Below are 26,012 nucleotides of genomic sequence, written 5' to 3'. Positions count from 1 at the left end.
CTGTTCCACCCCTGGATTCAGGGATTTGCCCTGAGTCTTGTTACCCTTTCAGGGAAGACTGATGAAAAACGCTCACTAGCAGTTAATGGGTTTAGATTAATCCCAGTTTTATTAATCCCTTTCTGATAGTAGGGATAGCTCATAGCTTAACCGTGGAAGGGGATATGATTGATGAGGCTAGAGATTATTGAGTTGAATCCTAGGTCATCATCTACTGATACTACGCATCAAGGATAGGATATAGATAATATATAGCTATTGTTATACTATCCTTGACTACGCATACCCAATAACCTATTGGGTAATGGAGTCCTTCTTCATTGTAGAGCTCGAAATTCCACACTTCTTATTTCACAATGGTATCAAAGTCAATTATTATATATCACTAATTGATTATATAATGTATAATCGGACTTTGAAATTCATTTAATCAACTCTGAAAATAGTTTTATAACTTCAGTGACATGGAATGACTCGCGACATAAATTATAACGCCAGGCAATTGAATTAATTTAATTTATTTGGTTCATCAATGACAAGCTGAATGAAAAGTGATGAGAAACCTTCATCAACAGGTATACTATCTCAGATATACTACTTGAGACAGCCAGTGAGCAATCACAAATAATAATTGAAATGTATATAGCCTACATAATATTTGGACAATTTAAGACAAAATTGGGAAATTTAATAAGTTTTGGGGAATAGCCTATTTTTTCGTCTTCAACTACTGTATTGTTTATTCTATCCAATAAATAAATAAATAATAATTGTCGATCAAAGTGATTGATCATTTTGAGAAAATTAGTATACTCAGAATCTGTCAAATCTAGCCTGAAAAGATTATCATGTACCTTAACTAATTTTCAACAAGAATGAACAGTTGATATTTCACCAGATATTCCGTATCATTTACATCCCATAGAAGGCAGTGGCAAGGTAGAGAATCGGTAACGCTGTTCTCCTATCTTTCTCCATTTCCATTATTTATTCATGGAGACAACTTAACGTGGACTCTGGAATATGGATTATAACGTGGACCTCACTATATATCAAGAGTATGAATAATCATCATATATCTACTACATCTACTGTATCTTCTACACACACTAAACTTTGAGATGCTTTGAGATCCATGCTTTAAAAATAATTATTATTCAGTCTCTACTTGAGATAACAATGGAACAATGTAATCCATAATGTGCGCAAGCTATCGATTGATACCATAATTATTATATTATTGGCAAAGAATAGCAGTGGGCATGGAATCCGAGTAGAAATCGCCCACATTGGTAATGTATCACTTGAAGATGGTGCGTAGGCTTCTACGATCATTATTGGGAATAACATGGGATAATAGCCTCTAAACAAAAAAAATATCATTGAAGCTGTTGTGAAACACGTACCATACGCATTCTAAATTTTAATGGAATATAACAATATTCACGCTCTGAAAAGAACAATATTCCACATTCGCAAATATGGTTAGCTGCTCGAGTACATTAAAATTTTATCATCACTAATGACTAGCAAAAATGTAAATGTTGTATCTGATCTTTTGAAATCGATCTATGTGGTAACTTTTTTTTGGAGTTTCACCTTCGACGCTCTTGTGGAGTCAATTGGGAAGGAGTCTGTGCGTAAAGTAAAACTGAGATACTAGCTGCATCCAAGATCAATAATCAATTGACTTCGAGATTCAAGTTTAATTCACATAAATAGAACTTGATGATATTATTTTGAGTTGAAATGGAGTGATTGTTGTCAGATGTCCCAATGCAAGGCACTTTTTTCTGATTGAGCAGTCTATCTCATGGATGTCATGTATTTCTATGAATAATAATAATTCTTTTAATGCCATTTGTGAGATTTATTCAATTGTCATCAATGAATCAATGGTGAACCTCCATACGTAATTAAATACTGTAATGTTATGTCATCGAAGTCACTCTACCCTCCCCAAAAACACTTCTCTTGAAAAATGTCATAACCTTTAACTTCATGAAATTTCTATAAGAAATTAAGCCCCAGTCGAATCCAATATTCATGAATAATTCAACAACACATATAGTTGAGTGCCTCATTCACTTTTCAAGACACTTTTCCATGAACTCCATCAACTTACGTAACCTTGAATTTATTGGGATGAAAAGCATTCATGATTTTGGTAAAGAAACGCAATGAAAAATCAAACTCAACCAATAGTTTTCAAAAATTATCAATTTTCTCACTCATTCATTCATCCATTTTCATTCATTTATTGTATGAAATACTATAATTATGATATTGGAGGAAAAACTAGGCTGAGCCTTTACTTTTTCTCTCCAAAAATTTTGATAAAATGTTAATGTTGTCCAAAGGTTAAGGCAATGAATTCACACACTGCTTCGTCACTTGATTTTCGAGCCAGGAATCTGGGAATTTTGAATTTTAAAGGTTGACTCATACAATATCAAGAAGTTCTCCAGATAATCATCAACATACCAGTATTTAGGCATGAATATCGTGAGCTCCATAACATTCTCAAAATGAATCAATTTCATTCATTCTTCAATAATAGTTTCAATGTTCCCTCAAGAACTACAAGATTTTCCTACAACTGTATCAACTTGATACTCTGGCACAAGCCCATTACTGCTTGAATTTTTCCAATTCTATAACCATGGACTTCGTTACCGTTTCTGAAATTCCTCCACTGAAAAAAAGGATTCCATATTATTCTCATCAGAAATCTTTGCAATATTATCATCATGAATCTCGTGAATCCGGTAACGGTAACCTTGAACTTCATGATCATTCTCCACAAAACAATCTTCATGAACTATCATTTTCTCGAGAATCTCGAAAATGTCCAATATTTTCCCTCATCAACTACAAGTTTTTCATGTTATCATGCCAGACACAGCATAGAGAAGCTGCAGCAGAAGACTTCTGTAAACCACAGCCACAGTTCCTTTACACGGTATCGATTTGTTTGGTCTGGTGGCGTTTATGTAGCCTCATGCATATTCAGTAGGGGGTGTGTGAGAGTGCCGCCACTCTAGGGGAGCCATGGCAGGAGGGGTGGGGGTGAAGTTCCCGCTGCTGGGGAAGTTTTACCCCAAAACATCCCTTGAGTCACTTCTCAACACTCGTTTCAGCAACCGCTACGTCACCGCTCTTCTCTGCTTTCCAGCTGACGTGAAAAAATTGTACTCCTTCAAAATTCTCCTCTTCGTTTTTTTTCAGCCTCAACTTGATTTTTCACGCCAGTCTGCTTGGCTTTGTCACCTCCCAACATCAATTATGACTGTCTAGCGCCCAGATTCGAGAGCCCGTCAATTGCACGAATGATGCAATTGTTCAAGCAATGATGATCAAGGACGTTCTTGAGAATATTGTGTTACGTTTTGTTCCGTTTCAGTGAACATTTTGGATATTTTATGGGTGAAGACCTCTTGTTGTGATGAGCAAGGATGATGTAGCGTCCAATCAAGTAGACAATCCTGGTTATATTCATTTTTTATCACTTGAGATAAAAGTTTCTTATTTATACAATAATATGAAATTTTAAAAATAACTTCGTGATAATATTTCTACAATTGAGAAAACTTCACCTATGCATTGCCTATGTGTCATTCCTTTGCGAGTTCATTGATGACTCACCACTTTTATTTTCATGAGACTGATTTCCTTATCATAACTTCAAGAACGCAGGAGTACTCTGAAGGAGACTTTTCGAGTTCAATTGTATTCTTTGTGAATTTATGGCATAAAATAGATTCATACAATTATTCTATCATAAGTGGAATCATTCTTCATTCAGAATATTAATTGGGTAATGATTTATCAAATAGCAATCAATACGAAATGTCTCAAAATATACAAACACATCTTAACCCAAAAAATTTCTCTACTCATAAGAAACTCACAATCGAACCAATGTTCCCATGTATACGAAAACTATCGTTTCTAACTTGATAGTGTAATGTATTCCATTTTCAAATATCAAATTCTGAAGGACAAAACTCGCAGTAATGTGTATGATTATTGATTGAGTTAACATCAAGGCTGGTGATGATTGAAAAAATTCACAACTTCAAATTGAATGTTCTGTAGTCGAGAGTGGAATATCATGAATAGAGTGGGATTACAACACCAGGAATAATACAGAGAAGGAAGACAAGTGGGATAGTGTTAAGAACACATTTTCTAATGGTTGAAGATAGTGATAACTTTAAGATGAAATGGACTGTTACAAAGGGTTAACTATAGAGAGAGCGGACATAGTGAGTTGAGTACATCAGTAGCAATACATTAAAAAAGTAGAGTGGGGAAACGATTTAGCAACAACTGTAGAGACAGCAGTAGCAGCCAATAAATCAGTTGGGAGATTGGCTTGAGCAGCAAGCGAGCATTGATGGCAGTTGAAGACGTATTTAATAGTAGACAAGTGGCCGGGTGGTGGCCATGCAATGCCAATGCAATGCAAGTGACTATTATTGATGCAAGCGACACTGGCTGATGGGTCACGTGACTTGGAAGGGCGCGTGCACGCAAATGAATTGCGTCTGCTGATAGTGATGATGGGTCGTGTGACAGAGAGAGAATGAGTGAAGATGGGTTTTGTCAGAGGACGGGTAGAAGGAGTAGGAGGTGAAGAAGAAGAAGAAGAAGAAAAAGGAGAATAATAATAATAATAATAATAATAATAATAATAATAATAATCCTTTCCTTCCTTTTTCCTTCGTCCTGGTACCCCCAGAAGAAGGGAGTTTATTATAGAAAATATAACAAACTAAAATTAAAAATACACTTATAAAAAGAAATCTTACAAACAAAACAAATGAAGAATAATAAAAAAAGCAAGAATGACAAAAGATAAGAAGATTCCATTCCAGTAGAACATTTCTAATATTATAAACCAGACGAATTATAAATTCTCCTAAACCTTCTAAAGAAGGTTTGACTGGAGGAGTCAAGTTTTACATTATATTAAAAAAAACCATAGAAATAGTACATTGATATAATCAATCAGTGATCCCAAAATAATAATTTCCAATTTAAATCATATCAAAAGAGAAATAGTTGTCAATCTTGGGTGGAAAAAAAATTAATTGATACATTGATAATAATTCATTTAATTGTATTGTGTAGCAATAAAATAATAAAACAATGGATTTCAGTTGTTGCTTATCACAAACAATAATACACAAGAAAAAATATATAAAAAACGATATATAATAATAATAATATAATAATAATAATAATAATAATAATATAATAATAATAATAATAATAATAATAATAATAATAATAATAATAAGAAGAAGAAGAAGAAGGAGAAGAAGAAGAAGAAGAAGAAGAAGAAGAAGAAGAAGAGAAGAGAAGAAGAAGAAGAAGAAGAAGAAGAAGAAGAAGAAGAAGAAGAAAAGAAGAAGAAGAAGAAGAAGAAGAAGAAGAAGAACAAGAACAAGAAGCAGAAGAAAAAGTAGAAGGAGAAGAAGAAGAAGAAGAGAAGAAGAAAAAGAGAAGAAGAAGAAGAAGAAGAAGAAGAAGAGAAGAAGAAGAAGAGGAAGAAGAAGAAGAAGAGGAAGAAGAAGAAGAAAGGGAAGGAGAATATGGACAATAACAAGTGGGTAGAGAAAGTGAAAGAGACAGACAGAAAGACAAAATATATTTATTGAAAAAAAAATCGCTTCACAAAGTAATAATCTTATGTACGGTACTCATTTTCAATATAAAACAACAACAAAGGATAAAAACAACCTCATGAATACACTATAAGCCAAATAATTCTTTATATAATGGTCTGCTTGGGCAAAAAATGCCTGTGCGCAAACTAGAGTTGCATAAATCATATAAGTTCGATAGAGAGAAAGGAAACACTAATTTTGATGCATTCAGAATCTTATTTAATATAATTATTACATACAGTGAATTATTGGATAGCTCAGAAAAAAGGTTAATTAGTGTAATTATTATTGTACGAAAATCCTAAATAAATGCTGCAAATCACCCCGAAGACCTCTGCTACTGCAGACATTGACAACAGGGCTAACAGCTAGATGGAAATTCGATGAGAACTACTATCCAAAAAATTTATTTAGGATTTTAGTTCATAATTATATATTAATTAGCATTTGAATAAATGCATTCTCTATTCAATTCCATCTGTTAATTAGTGTAATGGTGCATACAGATTTCAAAAACAGTAGACAGGCTGTCCACCAGCGAATTTATCGATCAAGGTAGGTATTATAATTTGTTGTGATGATGTTTTCTGTTGAGAATAAGTAGGAGGAGGAGTGAGGAACTCCTACAGAATCAAGGAAGTTGAGAATGAGGAATAGAAAATTGTTGAACGATGAAAAGACAGGAAAGCATGAGAAAACTTACACGACTGGCTATTTTTGGGGAGGAACTGGAGGTCGAAGAGCAGAAGGAGGATGATCGGTAGAATCTGGACGATGATGGGGATGTAGTGAGGAGAAAGAGATGAAGGTCGAGGAGGAGGAAACGAAGAAGGTGGAGAAAGTGTTGGGAAAGTGGTGGTGGAGGAGGAGGAGAAAAAAGAAAGAATGAAAGTACAAATAATAGAAGGAGGAGATGGAGGGGAGAAGAGGAAGAGATGATATCATCAATGAAAGAAAAAAAGGAAATGAATGAATAGTGGAAAGTCTTGTAACACATAAAAATGCATTAACAATATTGTGAAGGTCACTAGGTATGATGGGTGGTTAAAGCAAAATATCGGGGCACCGAGCTTCGCTCGTTATTTATTTATTGATAAACATAGCAAAATTCTTCAAAATGATTGGGGAAGGACAAACAGGCACTGCCCAAAACTGTCTCTTCCCCGAATTTTGATTTATAAACTATAAATGGTCCAAAAAGTGGGTTATGTTTCATACACTTGAATTCAGGTCCAATTTTCAGTCAAAATATTTAAAAACAGAAAAGTTCTAATTTAGATTACAAACCAAAATGAATAACAAAATAAAACTCACTAACCACTTGAAACTGTAAAATAATGATTAACTTTGAATATCATGATATACTCTAATTTAGAGTGATAAACCATGTCATGTCAACAAATCAGATTATTTTGATAGAGTCTATTAAAATTTCTAGATAATATTTCTCGCGAGATACGGTAAGCTGTTTGAATGATTACACAGCTGATCTCCCACACAGGCACACGCATCTTCTGTTATCGACAGACGACGAAATCTGTTCTTCCAAGGATGAATTATCCTTTCTATGTCCTTCAGACAGTTTTTTCAATAGTATAGGATACAGTTCTATAGAATGATGAGAACACGATTGGAATCATTCAATAAAAAATCAAAAGAATCCCTCTTCCCTCATTGAATCGAGGAATCAAATGAAGTGGAATTGATAGTCTAGATGAAGAAATATTGATTTGAAAAAGAAGAGAATGTGAGAAACATCCAGTGTAGGATGGAACTGAGGAGTTGCAAATAAATTCAGGAGAATTCATGAATAATGTGATGGAAAATTGAAACATTATTCCAAGGAATGTAAGTAAGGGAAGGAATAACTGTTGAACACGATGAACAAAAGAAATTTTCGAATGTATGTTAACAATGTGAGTCCTGAGAGTACTAGAAAGTGATTGATGTGATTGATGAGGGTCTAGAAAGATTTAGATTGACTTCCCATGTTATTACTTTGGAAAAAAAGCATGAGAGTTCCAGGCTTGGAGAGGCTAAATACATATTCTATTTGCCTTAATACAGCGGAATGAAGTGAAGAGATTATAGAACAAGTCCTTGATTGACACTTAATAACAATTGCATTCATAGTAACTCAGCCGGTAAGAGTACAAGTAAAACAGCTAAAGAAAACTAGCATTCGATTGAAAGCGAGCGTGAGTCAATTTGAAAAGGGATTGTATCGAAGTGTTACTCAGAGGGATCAACCACCCCCGATCCGGCTACTCATCAGCCCTTAAGCTAGATGGATGGTCTCGCGACAAAAATAAAGGGTTTATAGAGGAGCAATAGTTGTGGGTCCCTTCAGCCCTTCCTCAGTGCACCTAGTGCACTGCACCAAGGGTTCGCAGTTATTTAGCGGTCCGTTTAGGGACGCACCATTGACTAGGGGTAGTTTACAGAGCCATTGTCTCGCGCCGGTCGGCTGCACTACCAGCAAAATTGATAGTGGAAACAAAACGGAGGGGGTTCGGAGGACACTGAGGGTTCACTTGTTTACGATCAGCAGTACGCCTTCTGGACAGACCTATTTGCCCGATAGTGCACCCTTGAGATGTTGCTGCTTGAAGGCCGAATGTCGAGTTGGCAGAGGACTGCAGTCGTAATGGACCATTCCGATAGGTAACTGCTAGTTGTAACATGTAATGGAAGTGGAAGAAAGTCAGGTGCAAGATGGAGTTCGAGTTTAGGAAGTGATACATACTTTTTTACTTCTAAAGCATCTTGATCTCTACTGTTCAGATCAAATATACAGTATACGGTATACAGTATACAGTATAAGTATATACAGTATACAGTATACAGTATACAGTATACAGTATACGGTATACAGTATACATTATAAGGTTTTTTTTGCAGAATATACCCACTTCTACTGGCTTTTTTTTGTTTTTAGAATGGTATATTGAGTGAATAGGTTGTGGATGAGTTAGCTCACATATTATGAAACACATCGTTAAAATACTATCAACTACATGATTATTCCCTCATACACTGAAATATATAAAGTTTGGAAGGATAAGAATACGATCTGATTCATGAATAGTGAGAGCTTTCGTTATATTGTCAAGTAAGATGGTTGAGGTTAATAACTCACATTGTACAATAATAAAACCTTGTGATTCTCGAGTAAATATAGTTTTCAGAGAATGACATTGGATAGGATAAGTTGAGGTGACAACGGAGGTGATATTTAAAATTAAATTCAGAATATCCACTATTAAGTTGTTTATGCTCAATGTTGGAATGTTTAGGATGACGAATATTTTTTTGTAGAGGCAAGTTTCCTGGTGATCCTTGAAATTTTCAATATAAAAAATTAATACATTCTCTCATTGTTTTCACATCATGTTATTATGATTATTTCTTTAGTGTATTGATTTTGAAACTATCATGAGAATTTATTACTGGAACATCTCCAGGGATATAACAGTGCTCTCAAAATGTCCAGGGCTTTCATCATGAATGGAGGATTATACACCGGTAGTGGATATCGTCCTACATAATTCTTCTATTGGTATCGCGAAATATATTTGATCCAAATGGAATCAGGATGTTGATTCTCCATCCTACACAAGAGACTGACAATAAATCACATTTTTCGAATCGAATGTACTCGCACCCGGAAGATCAAAACAACTCACTTCACTTTCAGGACGATCGTCACTATTTGTGACAAAGTGATCCCGATTTTATTGATGAGTTATGGGTGCAAACTGCTCCAATTCAGTACAGCGGCCTCCCAGAATGAAGAATGTATTGCAGACGATAGGGATGTCCGCTTGGAAGTGACGATCCATCATTCATGGTCTATATCTGTCCGATGACAATGCAAATGGCCGACTGCGATCATAATGGTCGGCTGTATGGGGCACGCGAATTGCTTCCTCCAGGAAATCAAAATGGCGACATCGTATTGAAGTCGACAACGCCGCCGGAAGTGCTAGCACAAAACGCGCGGATTGATGACGCGTTTCCGGTTTGTGTTAATCATCTGCCGCGCGCGGGAACACGCTTGCCGCCAAAACTATTGTTCCCGCCAAGAGCATCCTCCCCACATCAGGGATGCTGCCAGTAAGTGATCCGCTTTATGAAGAGAACTGCACCCCACAATGGAAACTTGACTCTCATCTAGTGGGTGGCTGTTATGCTCAATTAGGAGATCATATTTGAGTGTCATCCACAAGTGATTAGAGTCATACACTTCACTGTTGAAGTGCTGGAGAAACCAGCAAGTTGAACTCAGCAAAAATTTTCATCATGAAACAATAAGCAGTATTTTTTCAACTTTTTACACGCGATTATCTATTTTAATTTTTGGACTAACAATTCTTGGACTGAATTGATGAAAATTACTAGATTCCAGTAAGGTCAATAGTGTTGTATAATAATCGGCTGAAAGCTAGATTCCTTAGAGGAAAGAATATTATTTGGTAATATTTTATTTCTGATATAACTTGTAGCCTGAGCGACTTTAAAGGTGAATAATTTACTTTATTCTTCCTCATAACAAATTCTCATGGAAAAGTTACCTGCCAATAGTTTTGCTATGAAACACTGTAGTTCTCTTATCAATGTGGAGAGAACAGAAAGTAATTTATATCTTGAAGAATAAAAATATTTTCCATGAAAACATTTGTTTTACTATGCAAGCTTCTCATAGTTTTCCACTTGATTTTCAGGTCTCAGTGCATCAACAGTTCCATGACATTAGATTCCTTATAGATATCTTTATTCAGTTCATGAGTGTTCCTTCTGGGATAAATTCTCCTCTTTGGAACTTGAGTTGCCTAAATGCATTCCAAAAGAATGCGGAACACTACAGAATTGAAATAAAACTCCCTATTCTGGAGTACATGACGTCCTAAATTATCATAGATTATAATTATCCTGCAGTTACCTTCTCTCTATAACAATTTCCTGAAGATACAAACAATATAAAAAATGGGTTCAAATATCAACTCGGATATAGATGGTCCCAGAAATCAGAGAATGAGTAAGCTAGTAAGAACATTATTACTATGAATAAAGATATAATCCTCTCATGAAGATATCAATATGGAGATGAAGATTTTCATCTTCATCTTTTCATCTTCATCTTGAATCATTACGAGTATCACTGTAGAGATGAATTGAAATGAAATCAATTAATATAAAATGTGTAAAATCGCTACACCAAGAAAAATATAACAGCTTTTTTCTCCGGGTAGGTCTTTCGGGTTTTAAGGAGTTGGAGAGAGAGGTCATTAAGGTCTGCTGGAGTTGAAGAGAGAGAGGTCATTAAGATCCGCTGAAGACATGGACGACAATACGTTGTCGGTGACAGTTGCTATAACTCTTATGTAGAACTCTTTTGTGACCGGTCGAAAAAGGGCGACCGGAAAACGCTGCGAGAAACGACTCTAAGAAAAGAGCGGAATTTGATTGAAGTGCACAGATCGTGGTCGGAATTTTAAGTCGGTCCAACTTGGTGAGCTGACGAAAGACATTGACAACTGGATGGTGACATTCGTTTTAAGGGGAGAAATCTTTGATGGACGCGACAATCAATGTGGGACAGTTCGTCTTGCAACATGCGATTAGGAATCAAGAGCTTGGAAATCCTTCAGAACAAAAGATGGAATAGTGTAAGCAAAAAAGGTGGAAGAGCAAAAATCAAGAGTTGGAAATATTGTGGGAAACTTCAATCGTTCCACTTTTATTTGACTCGTCAGGCAACAACTATCCTCAATAATGATATATCAGTCAGCTAAAGTGGAAATAAAATATATTTGAGACCGATTGTGATGTTTGAAATTGTTCTTCAAGGTTGTAGTTCAATTAGTTAAAATATTTTTGAGTTTTTAATAAGAGGGTACTAAAAGTGTTTATTTTATCAATATCGTATTCTTATTTTCATTTTATTTTACTTATTCATATGAATACTTGAATTGAATGAGTTCAAGAATACTTGAATATGGTTCAATGAGTTCAATGTACAATTCAAGAGCTCAATACATGAATATTATGGAGGTCATCTGACATGAATTGAATTATTCAAATATCATCGTTGAAATGTAGAGAAAAATGTTATGCTACAACTACAATTTGATTTGAATGAAGCATTTAAATTTATTTCTGTCGATTGAAGATATGTTGAGCGTTCCAGAATATTCTGTTGAAATATTTGAGCTATTAATCATGATTGTGGTTCATGAGAAATAGGTATATTATAAAATTTCTTCATGTTGAGAATAGGAGAACTTCATGATGAGAGAAAGATAAACAAACATTTTATATTTGGATTTTCATAATTTCAGAGCTTCTTCCATTCTATGATATTCCAATTAAATTTCTCACAGTGGGTTGAATAAAATGAGATTTAGGATCTTCAGTGGTGACAACACAACCACAAATAATATAAATTCATGTGGATTGTGCTCTTCTATCAGCTCCCATCCACTATCCGTTATTACTCAATCAAATAGATCCAATCTATAAATATTTCCAATTGATATTTCAAAAGTAAAATTTCCAATCAAACTCACATTACTTCTCATAATATCGAATTTAACCGTATTTACTCAATTTCAATTAGTCATTTGTTGTTCTTGAAAGTATAGTCTGGAGGTTGAATTGACTACCTGATGGAAAATATAATCCCAATTAGCAAGGAACCTTCTCGTCCATTCCCAAATTTGAACCTGATTGAAGACAACTGTCCACTCGCTGATTGACGATTGGAGTGCATCAGCATCAGCAGCGGCAAGATTCGTTCAATCAATTACTGATCAGAACAATCAAGAGCGGTGCACCTGATTTATTTGTTGGTGCGATGATTTCTCAAGTCAAGTATGCGGTACGCGTGCGCAAAGGAACTGGATCCTATTGTCCGAAATTCCGCAAATGATCTGCGCTGAAAAAAGGACACGAGGCGACGAACAATGATGTCCAACGATGGAGTGGTCCTTCGACAGGAATTCCAGGAATAGAAGGAAGAGAATGAAGAAGAAGAGGAAATAAGGAGAGAAAATGAAGAAACAAGATTTGGGTGTTGGGCAGCCATTGGGAATTCTGTTTTGACGACTGGGCTTCATGTAGCCCAAACAATTTTCTTGTTTCCTTCCTTTTTGATTTTTTCAATCTACATTTCTCTTATTCTTCATCCACCATTCCACCCCTCATTCATTCTCTCTGTCGTACTCTCATGATTCAATTCCTCATATTTCTCTTTCTACTTCAATCTTCCACACGGCTCCTCAATTTATCCTATTACTCTTGATATCGTTATACCTTCTTGTTCATCATCTGATTTCTCTATCATATTTTTATTATTGTTTTGCTGGACATGTTCACTTCAACTTCTTCTGACTTTAATCTCCTACTTACCTTCTTAATCCACCTCACTCAATTCCGTCTTCTATCTCCTGCTCTAGATATTCTACTTCCTCCTTCTCTTACCTGTTTTACCTATTTCTTACTTTCTCTTACCTATTTCACATATCTCTTTACCTTCGTTTACCGATTTCTCCAATCTATTAATCTTTTTCATCGCTCTGACCATCCCCTCTCTTTCCAACTAACCATAATATTATACTTTTTCTCCATTCTTCTTTTCCATGGCCTCGTATTTTATCAAAAATATTCACTCATATTTTGAAAATATCAATGAGCATCAATATTCCTTATTCCAATTATTCCTTCTGCCTCTATTTTTGTCTCCCTCCCTCCCTATTATTCTTGCTCCAACTCCAGTTTGATCCATGAATGTTCGATCAATGGTCCTTATTTCCATTACTTATTACTTCGTACATTAAATTGTCTTTTTTTTCTTCAGGGCTACTTTTGAATATAAATAAAAATATAAATTTTAAAAAGGGTACTCAGGTTTATATTCATTTTACATTACATTTTCTTCTAATTTGTTCCATTGTGATTCTCCTTGTAAAAGTCCCTTCTAATTTCCCCCCCCTGCAGCCTCAGAAAGGAAGAAAGAAAGAAAGAAAAGAACCTTATTCACATGACAATATTATAGCAGTATTGATATTAAATGTATATAATATTTAGTATCTCTTGATCATATCAATAGGTGTTCTAAGTTCATTTAGCTTGGCATTTTCTGCCGTCAGCCGTAGTTGAGAGAGAAAAAAAAGCAATAACCACTGTAAACTTTTGGTGATCAATAGAAAACGAGCAATAAATTATGATATCTTGAACAGCCTACACAATTAATTGATTAATCAATGAACAATACAAACAAACAATGTGGCAAGGCTTGCGTTATAATATTATCGAAAGCATGAAATCAAAATGAAACCTAATTTCCTATTCTGAATTGATATTCGCAATTCTACAACTTATTTTTCTGGTGCGTTCACTGAGTGGAAGTGAGCCAAGTTAGCTCTGCCTATCCATTCGCTTCTAAATCTTTCCCGTATCTTATCAATCAGGAGCTGACCTATCTCAACCCACCTATCTCTTTGTTCCAATGAATCCGGCCAATCTACCTCATACTCCCGACACAACTCTAGCCAATGCTTATACCAGCCACATTTCTTTCTAATAAAAATTTCCGATATAATTCGTCCTGCAGCCTCAGGATCAGGCTCCTCTTTTCTTTCCCTCCCCATCATTTTTCTCATTATTATTTTTGTACTGATTTCTCAAATTCTCTTTCATACCTTACATCTTATCTTACTGTTTCAGAAGTTCTCTTCCTGTTCTCCAATGAAAGAGTTTTCATTCATTCCACTTTTCTCCATCTTCTTCTTCTCCTTCTTGCATTTTTATAACCATTCCTCTTCTATTCTGTTCCTTTCTCTCTTCACCTTTTGCATTTCTCACAAGACTCGTTTTTTCCAACAGTTTGTCTTCACTTTTTTATTCATCATACTCATCAACTAAATTCTGCGTGCGGTCTGACAACATCGATGTTCATCAAAAAAACATTTTCCGAAAAAAATGGAGCACAAGTTGAAAACAATGAACAGTCGAAGAATAAATGAAGAGGCAAGAGGTGAATAACAAGCGGTTGAAAAGGAAACTGGAGTTGTTCGCTGACAGACTTCGGCTTTTTCTGAATGGATGCTCTCCAGCGAACCAATTCATAACTTTTTTGTTTTTGCCTCTGTTCAATCCACACCGGATATCATCCTTCAACTGACCAGAGCATCTGATTGGAGAGGAGAGTATCTCCGTGATCAGGAGATCAGGAAACATCTATGGTACAGGGAACGAGAGTTAATTGACATTACATACCTGGTATTAATTACAATGCATCCTTTCGTATATACTCAATGTTCCTCCTCGAACATTAAACATCAAATTGGAACTTGTAGTATTTTATACATGATAGACATTCCTGTTAACTCATCATGTTTCCTTATCCTTCATTCATCCATGTTTCATGATTTTCTGACAAAAAATATTTTAGTAGTGTTATAATTTTTCATCATAATCATCACATCAAATCAGGAGACAACTTTAATCATCAATGTTTCACGTTTTTCTGACAAAAAGTCCTTTAGCAGTGTAGCCTAATAATTTTCTATCGTGATCATAACAGCAAATAGACATCATGAGATAACTATTCATCCACTTTTCTCGTTTTTCTCACTATCTTCCAGGACTGTGACAGTTTTTCATCATGATCATCACATTAAAATAATAGATAATATCATAAGATGACTGATATTCTTGAATTGTACTGGTATTAATCTGGGAAATTTGCTGTATACATTCTCTCAATTCAGCAATGAAAATTTTTGAGGACAACGACCCAAGAAAGTCTAGCCAGAATATTTCCAAATGAATCATGAAGCTTATCAGATAAAGAGATAATTTGATAACCTACATCAAAATACATCATGTTTGGAATACTTACTACTTTGAATCATAAGGGCTTCTAAATTAAGGGATAATTTTGTTAACCAACAACAAAATTCATCATGTTTGAAATACTATGTAGTATACTTTGAATCAATAAGGGCTGCTGAATAAAGGAATTATATGACAACTAACTTCAAAATACATCATGTTCAGAATACTGAATATTATACTTTTACTATTTATACTTTGTTTTAGATGATAGAAATTTGAGATCAAAGAAAAGATTTCCATATTGAAACAGTGTATTTAAAACACTACCAACTACAGTACTTTGCAACTCTGTATTCTTGCTTCGTTCGGCTCATCACACTTCTTTTTCTAGCATGAGAAGTAAGGAGCAGTGATAAAACTGAGAGTAATTGCAACATGAAGTCCATTTGCAGAGTAATGGAATCCACCCCATCGCCCTCCCTCAATAGATGTCACAACAGCGACATAAACGACTGTAAATCTAGTTCTTCCCGTTTCACTGTGTTCTCCTTGTCAAATGAGTTGGACAAGAATTGGGGAGAGAAAGAGTCGCCATCTTTCACCAATCTCGTCTTCATCTTCTTCTTTTTCTTCTCTTTAGCCTTTTTCCTTTTTTTTGTCCTTTCAATCTGTCTCTTCTCTTCTTGTTTTTCACCCTCTCCTTCTCTTCCTCATCCTTTTTCTACTACTACTTCTTTTTCTTCTCCTCCAACTTTTCCTTCATTTTCTTGTTTTTAATCTTCTTCTTCTTCTTCTTCTTCTTCTTCCTCCTCCTCTCCATTCTCCATCTTCCCTTCTTTTGCCTTCTTCTTCCTTTTTATTCTTCATCTTCCCTCCTTTTGCCTCTTATTAATCTGCTTCTTCACCTCTTGTTCCTGTTCTTATCTTCCTCTGCTCATCCTTCATCTTCTTCTTTATGTTTATTTGCTGCTTCTTCTTCTTCTTCTTCTTCTTCTCCTTGTTCTTCTTTTGCGCCATATTCAGCTGCTCCTTCACCTATTGTTATTGTTCTTATATTCTTTATCTTCTTCTTCTTCACCTTTCTATACTCCTTCTTTTTGTTCGACTACTTTTCCTTCGTCTTCTTTTCCTTCTTTCACTTCTCTTCTCCGTTCACCTCTCATTCATGTGCCTCTTCTCTTCTTGTTCTTGTCTCCTACCTCTTCTACTTCTCTACTCTTCCTCCCTCTTTTTCTCCGTCTCCTTTCCTCTTGCCTGAATCTTATAGCTGTTTGTTATCGATGGGGTGTCTACTGTGTGTCTGCAGCCTAGAATGCAAGCAAGCACTATTTGTCAACTAGTCAGAAGTTGGGGGAGTAGGAATAAGATAGGAATGGGTTGGAGGAGGAAGCGGAGATGGGGTGCAAATAGGAAATTGTTGCAGGAAGGGAAAGTGAATGTGTAAGTGACATTGGTGGGGCTGTCTGATTTTCGGCACCTTATTTCTCCATTGTCAACATTATTCCTCGTTTACTGTCGAATGATACGTCGACTTGTTCTATCACCAAAGGACATCACTGTTAATGGTAGGTCATCACTCTCATCATCAGTCACTTTGAAATTTTGCAAAATTACTTAGTTCTCCCGTGGATTCATTTCCAGATATAAATCCACTATTAATAACTTAATTCTATATTGAATTTAACTTGGTAGATAAACTTTCTCAATATTACATTCAATCAATCAATCAATTCAATTCTTTCATTGTCAATCAAGATGCCAAATTGGCTGAGACAATATTCTCGGATTATTGCCCAAAAGTGGCTTGCAGAACAGTCTCTCTTGTAATGCTTAGTGCCGGTTGCATAACAGCCGGTTAAATGTTAACCTTGATTAATTCCATGAGAACCAATCAGAGAAGCCGTCTTCTCGAAAACGCCTTCTCCGATTGGTTCTTGTGAAATTAATCACGGTTAAAATTCAACCGGCTGTTGTGCAACCAGGCCTTTATGTTGTAGCAAATTGTTAGGACCGTAGAACAAAGTCATCAATAACAAACAGTTCCATTTACTGAGACATATTTCTCAACTAAGTTATAGTATTATCTCTCTCCTATGATTTAGTTATAGTTTACTGGGGGATTGGATGAAAAAAATACAAGTGTATTTCTAAACCAAAATGACATTCCAAAAACAAAATTATATCCTCATCATTGCTCAGGTTCAATAGATGATTCATAGTATGATAATGATTGGATGGATCATTATTTTTCATTTATCTAATTCGAAGATCTGTGAAATTATTAATAAATCTCTTATTTAAAGGATTAAATAACCCTTTAACCCAAGATGAGTAAATGACTTGATTTGTTCCAGTGATACACAATAATCACTGAAGCAATAGTTGTAGAACTATATTGGAAAACAAGAAGCTTGGCGTGGAAATATCACCATCTGTTCCTCCCACGACATCCTTACTTCATTCCAAGAAGCACTTTACATGACAAAAACAAGTTTCAATTACACCTTCTCCTGCCAAGCAATTTCCGAACTTATCTTTCGAAACAGTAGCTACTGCACTGCTAAAGGAAACTTAATGAAACGTGTCAATTTTGATTTATCGCCTATTTTTATATTCAAAGTGTGGTGGAATTCGGATAGCGCGGTCCTGTGCTACACATTTTGATAGATATCCTCGTTATTAGAGACACATGCGGAACGTGTTTGAAAATAAAAGCATTCCTGTTTTCAGGTTTAATTGACAGTGTGTAGGAGTCGGAGATCAATTAAGAGTGAGTTTGGTCGGGCTCTGAGGATCCAACAACTTGATCTGGACGCTTTGAATGATTGGGAACTGGTTGGCTCAAATCCTGGTAACTGGTTGTGTTAGTCGTTATTCAATATTCTTCTCAATTTATCTGATTCTTCGCAGATTGCTGGAGGGAATATGCTGTGAGTGCCAGTGTTTCATTCCTTGAAACGATGCAAAGTAATTGGCAGTTATTGAAGCGATTTGCGCATCTACAAGAAATTAAAATAATTTCAGTTGGAACAGATGACTTGATATTTAGAGTATGAGATGTTGAAATTGTGGATTTTCCTAGTACATCGAGGAGAATGTATGTAGGTTGTTGAAGGCGAGTACACTACCTTACCAACTTGAAAATCAGAATCTTAGTTACGTGACAAGCCATTTTCGATATTGAAATATGAGCCCAAGAAAATCACAGAATTCTCATTCAGCAAACAAATAATTCAATTCTTTCAAAGAATCGATCTGAATTCATTTTATGAATCAATATTATCATTCAAAATGTTTCTTGTAGCCTTTGGATGCTGTCATGTATATATTCCAACAACAGAGACACATAACTTTAGGCCATGAATATACAGGAAATGATAGTTGACCCTCATTGAAACTCATTCTGTTTTAATCATATTAAGTGATTATGTACAAATGAATAATAAGTAATGATATGAATGTTGGGATGAGAACTATATCTTCCATCCTCAATCACAAGAGAAAATGAAAGCAAGTTAAGCAGTCAATATAATGATAATTTCCTCAATTTGATACCGCTTCGATTGGTCAGTCAAGTGACCTAAACTCCTCAAAGTTTAGTCAAAACACTAATACAATAACAATCCATCAAACATATCGGCTAGTCACAAGAAACTTTTCAAAGTCTAGCCAAGAGAGCAAATAAATACACCAAACTTATCAATTAGTCACAATAGCCACTAAAATCTTACAAATTCTAGAAGAAATAATATTATTTTGCCAATTTTCATGAAAAAACTAGTCAAACCCCCAACCACGAGAGAAATGTAAACTCTCTGCCCGAAAAATGTTGGATGAATCAAGCATTCCCACCCAGCTCGAAACTCCGAATAAAATATCGACTATACCTCATCGTTTTCCATCAGATGCCGATCGGCCAGCCAATATTTCCATTGTGTCGAACATCGACGGAAAACGCGACGGCAGAAGAAAAATCAAGTTTGGTAAACAATGAAGAGAAAGGAAATCTGGACTGAGAGCGGACGGTGTGACGGCGAATGAGTCATGTGCCGTGGCATACACACGTCGCTATAGCAAGGTTACCTCATGCAACATTCATGAGTATGCAAAGTAGATGCACCCCTGCTCCAGACCACCCCTTCTGGGGATTTCCACCCCCTTAACGCAGATGGAACAGCGTCACACAGCTTAAAGCTGAACGACCACAGCTATTCTGACCACCGCTGTAGTGTTGTGGTGCACTGCATTCAGCTATGGACATGGATAGTTCCTAGTTTACAATCTATCTCCTGTCGGCGTGTACTGGAGATATTAGTTAATCATTATTGATAGGGAAAATCATAATGTGGATACATGTTTTCCACAACTATTCGTTGAGAATTTATTTTTGAATAATTTTAAGAATATTGTTGCTAATTATGGATTATTTTATCAATTTAGTTGCTAATATTCTTTGTATGTTTGAATAGTTTACTGTATATCCCATGTATTATTTTATTATCTTTATTTTCATAATTTGCAATATTGTTGTTGTGGTATACTCTACTTTTCATAATTTCTGATTATGTGTAATGTATCGATTTGAAGAATAAATGAATTTATTATTGAAAAAAAAAATGTTAAGCCTACTGATTGTATCTATATTCTTGATGCATTGTAATTTTCAAGACAATTTTTCATTAAGTATGTAATGCTGTTCATGACAAATAAATGAATATGAATATGAATCATATTTTCTGATAAGATATTCTAATAGGGGTACATGAATGTTCAATTTTAAAGAGTAACACTGGCATTCTTATTATTCTTCTTAACACGAATATTTCCAACATTTATGTCATTCTTAAGTGTGTTTTTTTTTAAGTTTTTGTTATTTCATAAAATAACAACATGGATGACAGAGAAGACATGAATGTCAAAACTGGTCGTGTATTACTCAAAAGAATTATTTTGAGGGTACTTATTATTTACTATAGTTGAATACAAATCATCAATTCTCTATTAATCTTAACATCCTCAGAAATGAAATTTTTCCCAAATTGTGCATACCACCGCATAACGGCCCAGTCAACGATTTCAACCATTCAACTACGAAGGCTTGAAAACTATCCCGGTCTCTTCATGCGATTCGCACTGTCGTGGTCAAGGGGAATTCTACAATATTTTTATGGAATTTTATTGATATTAATAGAATTATTCCTTTGAGATGTTAATATACTGATTTGTACTAGGAGCTCACAAAAACTAATTTTTCTGATCTTCTCTGACTCATTAATAACGAGAAAATATGTGAAACTTGAGTGAATGAAAATGGAAAAAAGAGAGGAACAATGGCATTTTTTCAAATAAGAGGATTTTATTAACAGAAATACATTTTTATCCAGATAATCTTAACTTTGAAGTATGATTCTAATCGAAGTTGAGTCTTTTACTGATCCAAAATACTAATTTATGTTTTTTTTTTCAGGAGTTGTGAACTTGGAATGCAAGCAACAACCTCGTGAATCATCATAACTATTGCAGGTACAATAATTTCTATCAACTACTAGAAAATTGTTGGGCTTGTAGGACATTGGGAAATATAAGTAGAAAATCAAATAATAAAATCAGTAATAAATTTCATCCAACAAAAGTTGAACGCAGAGCGTCTGACTGGATCTGGCTCTTATCAAAAATTATATTCACAATATTCATTTTTTGTATTTTAATAAGGCTTGACGATTTATAAACACCCCATAATACCACTTTGCAGACCAGCATAGTTCTTTTGTACGCTTCTTGTTTGAGCTCAAGAAATCATGAAATAATGGTCATTTTTAGAGTGAGCTCTTGTAGCACCTCTTTCAAAAGCTCTCCATTTCTAAGTCACATTCTCTCTCTCTTCAATATGCTACATTTTGCGAAGCATCGAATTCGTAGGTGGAGCTCTGTTTTGAACAAAAAATTGAAACTCTCTTCCATCCATTTTCAAATTCTAATTAGAACAACTTCCACAAAATCAACTTCATCACAACAAAGATGTTGAGCTCTCATAATATCAATAGCTCTTTTTTCCTATCACTGTTCCACTAGCACTACTCTCATACGCTACTTTTCCCAGAATAGAACAATTATTAACTCTCATTCATTCAATTGTTATTTACTATTCGGGACCAAATGAAATCAACACAAAAGCATAATATATGACATCACCACAATAGATCAACGAATAAATTATGCTTGGAAGGTCAAGATCAGTGGCGCAGTTCACTAGCCTCCTTTCAATTCAGGACATGATGTTTTGAAACGCATAGTAATTCTAAAAGAGGCAGTCAGTCCCCTTAAGAATGGAAGGGAGAACGAACGCGTCTGGAAATTTGAATATGCAAAATTTGCTTCCGCCCTGACAGCGTAAAGTAGGTTAAGGTTGGGGCACTACTTTGTTGCATTGTGTTTTGTCACCCACAACACTCGATTTCATTGATTTTCGACAATATTCGTTGATGGATTTGTGGTGGTGTTCTTCAAGGGATCAATTTCGCACCTATGTTGTTTTTAATACATAAATCAAAGGCTATTGAAAGGTGTAGGAATAGTTGAGGGAATTTTCGCTGGAAAAGGGAAATTCAAGTGCACGTCTGCACCCCTCAGTGTCGGCCATTCCAGTGTCACACCGTCGGGACGCTCTTAACTCCGCACATGCGCATAGCGTTGCCGACGCATGCGTCTTCATCCCCCGTCTTGTTCCCCTTCTAGCGGCGCTGATTTCATATCCTTAGCTACCCCACGTAGTTATCGAGCACCTCTCCACTCCCCACCGACACAAAAACCTCCTCCCCCCACCCACGAATAACTCCATCATGGTGTGTCACATTCTTGGCCGAAATCATTTGAACAGCCTGTAAACACATCGCTTGTCATTATAATGCTGACATCCTTTAATACACTCGTTGACGATTCAGTGATGGAAAAGGAGTAGCTGAAAGGTGTGACAGAATATTTTGTACGTCCGTTATTCCTGTCATAATCAAATGATCATGTCGTAATCAATTTGAATTTGGCGAAATCATAGATTGAATTAATAGAGAATGCATTTATTCAAATGCTAATTAATATATAATTATTATTTAACGAAAATACTAAATAAATGCTGCAAATCACCCCGAATACTTCTGCTACTGCAGATATTGACAACAGGGTTAACAGCTAGATGGAAATTCGATGAGAACTACTATCCAAAAATTAGTTGCCAGCACGGGAATCGAACCCGGTACCTCCCAATTGCTAGTCAGGAATGCTTACCTTTACATCAAACTGACAATCTCTGGATAGCAGCGCTCATTTTACAGGAAGCCATAGCGGCCAACTAGTTACAGATGGAATATTAAATAGAGAATGGATTTATTCAAATGCTAATTAATATATAATTATCATTAAACGAAAATCCTAAATAAATGCTGCAAATCACCCCGAAGACTTCTGCTACTGCAGACATTGACAACAGGGTTATCAGATGGAAATTCGATGAGAACTACTATCCTAAAATTAGTTTTTCATCTAGCTGTTGTCAATGTCTGCAGTAGCAGAAGTCTTCGGGGTGATTTGCAGCATTTATTTAGGATTTTCGTTAAATAGTAATTATAAATCATAGATTTGTAGCAAACCGATTCTTGTAATTTAATCAGTAACTTTTGATTACTTGTCAAAAATATCTTAAACTTCTACAGAAGATATAAAGATATCTTAAACCTCTACAGAAGATAATTATAAAGATATCTTAAACCTCTACAGAACAAAATCCAAGTCATGTCATCGTCATGGATGTCTTTTATAATTTGCCATCAATATTATTCCACAGTATTTTTATCGGTTGAGGAAATCAGATTTGGGGTCAGCTCAAGTTGTTAAATGGACTTAATGGAATTAGATTTCATAAAGAGAAAACTAGAACAACTAATTGAAAGGAATGGTATTGGAGAGTTTCTATTTGTGTTATTCTTTCTAAGTGTCTCCACTTATATCAATAAAACAATAGGCTATAATCAATTTGTGTCATCGAACTAGAAGAAAACTTGAGGACAACGATTGAAAGATGCTTAGATTGTTATCATAGAGGTTTGATAATCAAGTGTTCAGTAATTGAGATAACAAGAATTGTACAATTCATATTGCCGTTTATAGTTCACATTACATAGTTCACATATTCTACTCCATCAATAATATCCTATTATATTAAGTGAGCAATTTCTGTATTTATATATCTGGTTATTTTCATATCTGGTTATTTTTATATCTGGCTATTTTCATATCTGGCTATTTTTATATCTGGTTATTATTTTATGCTTTACGGATCTCGAAAACGGCTCTAACGATTTTTATGAAATTTGGAACATAGTAGGTTTATGATATAAAGATTCGATTGCACTAGGTCTCATTCTTTGGAAAACTTGCTGAACGACATTAAGAGGATAATTCATCCTTGGAGAACAGATGATAATTTCGTCGTCTCTCGATAACAGAAGATGCGAGTGCCTGTGTGGGAGAGAGACAGAATTATTTCCAGCTGTGTAATCATAATCAATCAGCGAGAATTTTTTCTAGCTAGACACATAATTTAATCGATTTGATCAACATATTCTGATTTGTTGACATGAATTGATTATCCACCTAAACTAGAGTATATCGTTATTTTCAAAGTTGATCATTATTTGACAATTTAAAGTGATTAGTGAGTGTTATTTTGTTATTCAATTTTTTTGTATATAATCTAAATAACATTTTTTGTTTTGAAATGTTTGAATATAAAATTGAACCTGAATTCAAGTGTATGGAACATAACTTACTTTCTGGACTATTTATAGTGTATAAATCAAAATTCGGAAAAGAAACAGTTTTGGGCTGTGCCTGTTTAGTACTTCCCATATCATTCAAAAGAATTGTGTTCGGTTTATCAAAAGTCAATAAATAAATAACGAGCGAAGCCCGGTGCCTCGATATTTATCTATTATGGGAAATAACTTAGTCATTATGATAAGGCCAAAGAGCGATAGTAGGAAAAATTCCAATTTGACAAGTCACTATGGTAGAGGAAATTAAAAATAAGAGAGTTTTCACATGCTCATACTTCAAGTGTTAGATGACAAGCTTCTCATGCATGAATCTAATACCCACTGATTCGCCTGAGAATGGTAAATAAGATTTTGAAATTCAAAAAGTCTTGTCGCTCATTTCCTTGACAGAATGTATGAATAACTAATACAATAATTGCATGTTCACACTGTGTAATTACAAATTTGGCGGCTATCTGGATCGGATTAGTCTGAGGCATGTTTGAACAATGATCATGGAATACCGAAATCTTACAGACCCTATCGTTATGTCAGCATGTAACCAAAACGTTAGTATGTTAATGATGATGTTTTCCAATTTTTATTGTTAATTTGCATATATTCTGATATTAAGCACGCGAACATTCAAGCTCATGTTACTTTTCCAACGAGCTACTTTGTTGTAAATGAATATTTTAACTTATAATATTCGGAATATTCGCGTTCCTGTTAAATGCAGTGTGTTTTGTAATGGGATTTGCTAAGGAGATCACCCTGACAGGTTGGGAATTCACAATTAAAATGCAAATTATAACGTCATATCATATCTACTTTTCATTCTTAGAACATTCAATAAAGTTAGACGTTCAATATTGTTCAATATTTCAATAGTATGTCTAGTTAGTTTCATTTCCTTGTTCTAAATGCTAATCCTGTAACTGATTCATTATTATGTTATGTTATTGATGTATTATGAGATCTGTAATTCAAAATAGGAGTGTATGTAAGAAAAGCTTTGTGGTGTTGAAATTATTGACTCACCCTGACAGGTTGGGAATTCACAATTAAAATGCAAATTATAACTTCATATTATATTTACTTTTCATTCTTAGAACATTCAATAAAGTAAGACGTTCAATATTGTTCAATATTTCAACAGTCTGTCTGGTTGGTTTCATATTCTTGTTCTAAATGCAACTCCTATAACTGATCCGTTATTATGTTATATTATTGATGTACTATGAGATCTGTAATTCAAAAATAGGAATGTATGTAAAAAATGCTTTGTGGTGTTGAAATTATTGACTCAAATCAATAGCTCTGATACTATTCAATAAATTACACTACACTATGAATTTATTTGAGGTTCAAGTGTAGCGTTGACACAGGTTCAGTTCAAGTTCTACTAATAAACTTGAACTGAATAGTCTTTCATGGTCATCGTCGTCATGGATTAGACTTTTCAAGCCTGATCCGGCGCCCACCTCTTCCTCTGTCCACCAATACTTTTATGGTGAATCCATTAGATTAGCAAATTAAATCCGAAAACATTATCCTAGTATCTCCATTCCATGACATTCCCTGTATTTCATTGACATTTTCCCTGTATTTCACTGTTCTCCTTCATTTCTCATGTCTCCCTTTCATGCAAATTATTCCACTACTTTAGCCTTTTTTGTACATTGATGCA

At 34.9% G+C, this 26,012-nt stretch overlaps 1 protein-coding gene across 7 annotated transcripts in view; it reads left to right on the top strand.

The window, feature by feature from the left end:
* The window catches only part of LOC111049500, a 169,323-nt gene that overhangs the window by 31,853 nt on the left and 111,458 nt on the right, over positions 1-26,012 (top strand). For 3 of the 7 annotated variants that reach the window (XR_005572501.1, XR_005572504.1, XR_005572500.1), the window contains exon 3: positions 20,983-21,038. The exons of 2 other annotated variants lie outside the window; for them this stretch is intronic. The gene's annotated coding sequence lies outside the window, so the exon portion shown is untranslated. Of the gene's footprint in view, positions 1-4,930; positions 4,943-20,982; positions 21,039-26,012 lie in introns of those variants that run through there. 2 more of the 7 variants (XR_005572505.1, XR_005572503.1) reach the window with 1 other exon arrangement.

This window comes from Nilaparvata lugens, chromosome 11 (assembly GCF_014356525.2).
Source record: "Nilaparvata lugens isolate BPH chromosome 11, ASM1435652v1, whole genome shotgun sequence".
In the NCBI taxonomy this organism is placed as follows: Eukaryota; Metazoa; Arthropoda; class Insecta; order Hemiptera; family Delphacidae; genus Nilaparvata; species Nilaparvata lugens.
The sequence above is the reverse complement of the archived record's forward strand: the minus strand, read 5'-3'. Positions and strand labels throughout refer to the sequence as shown.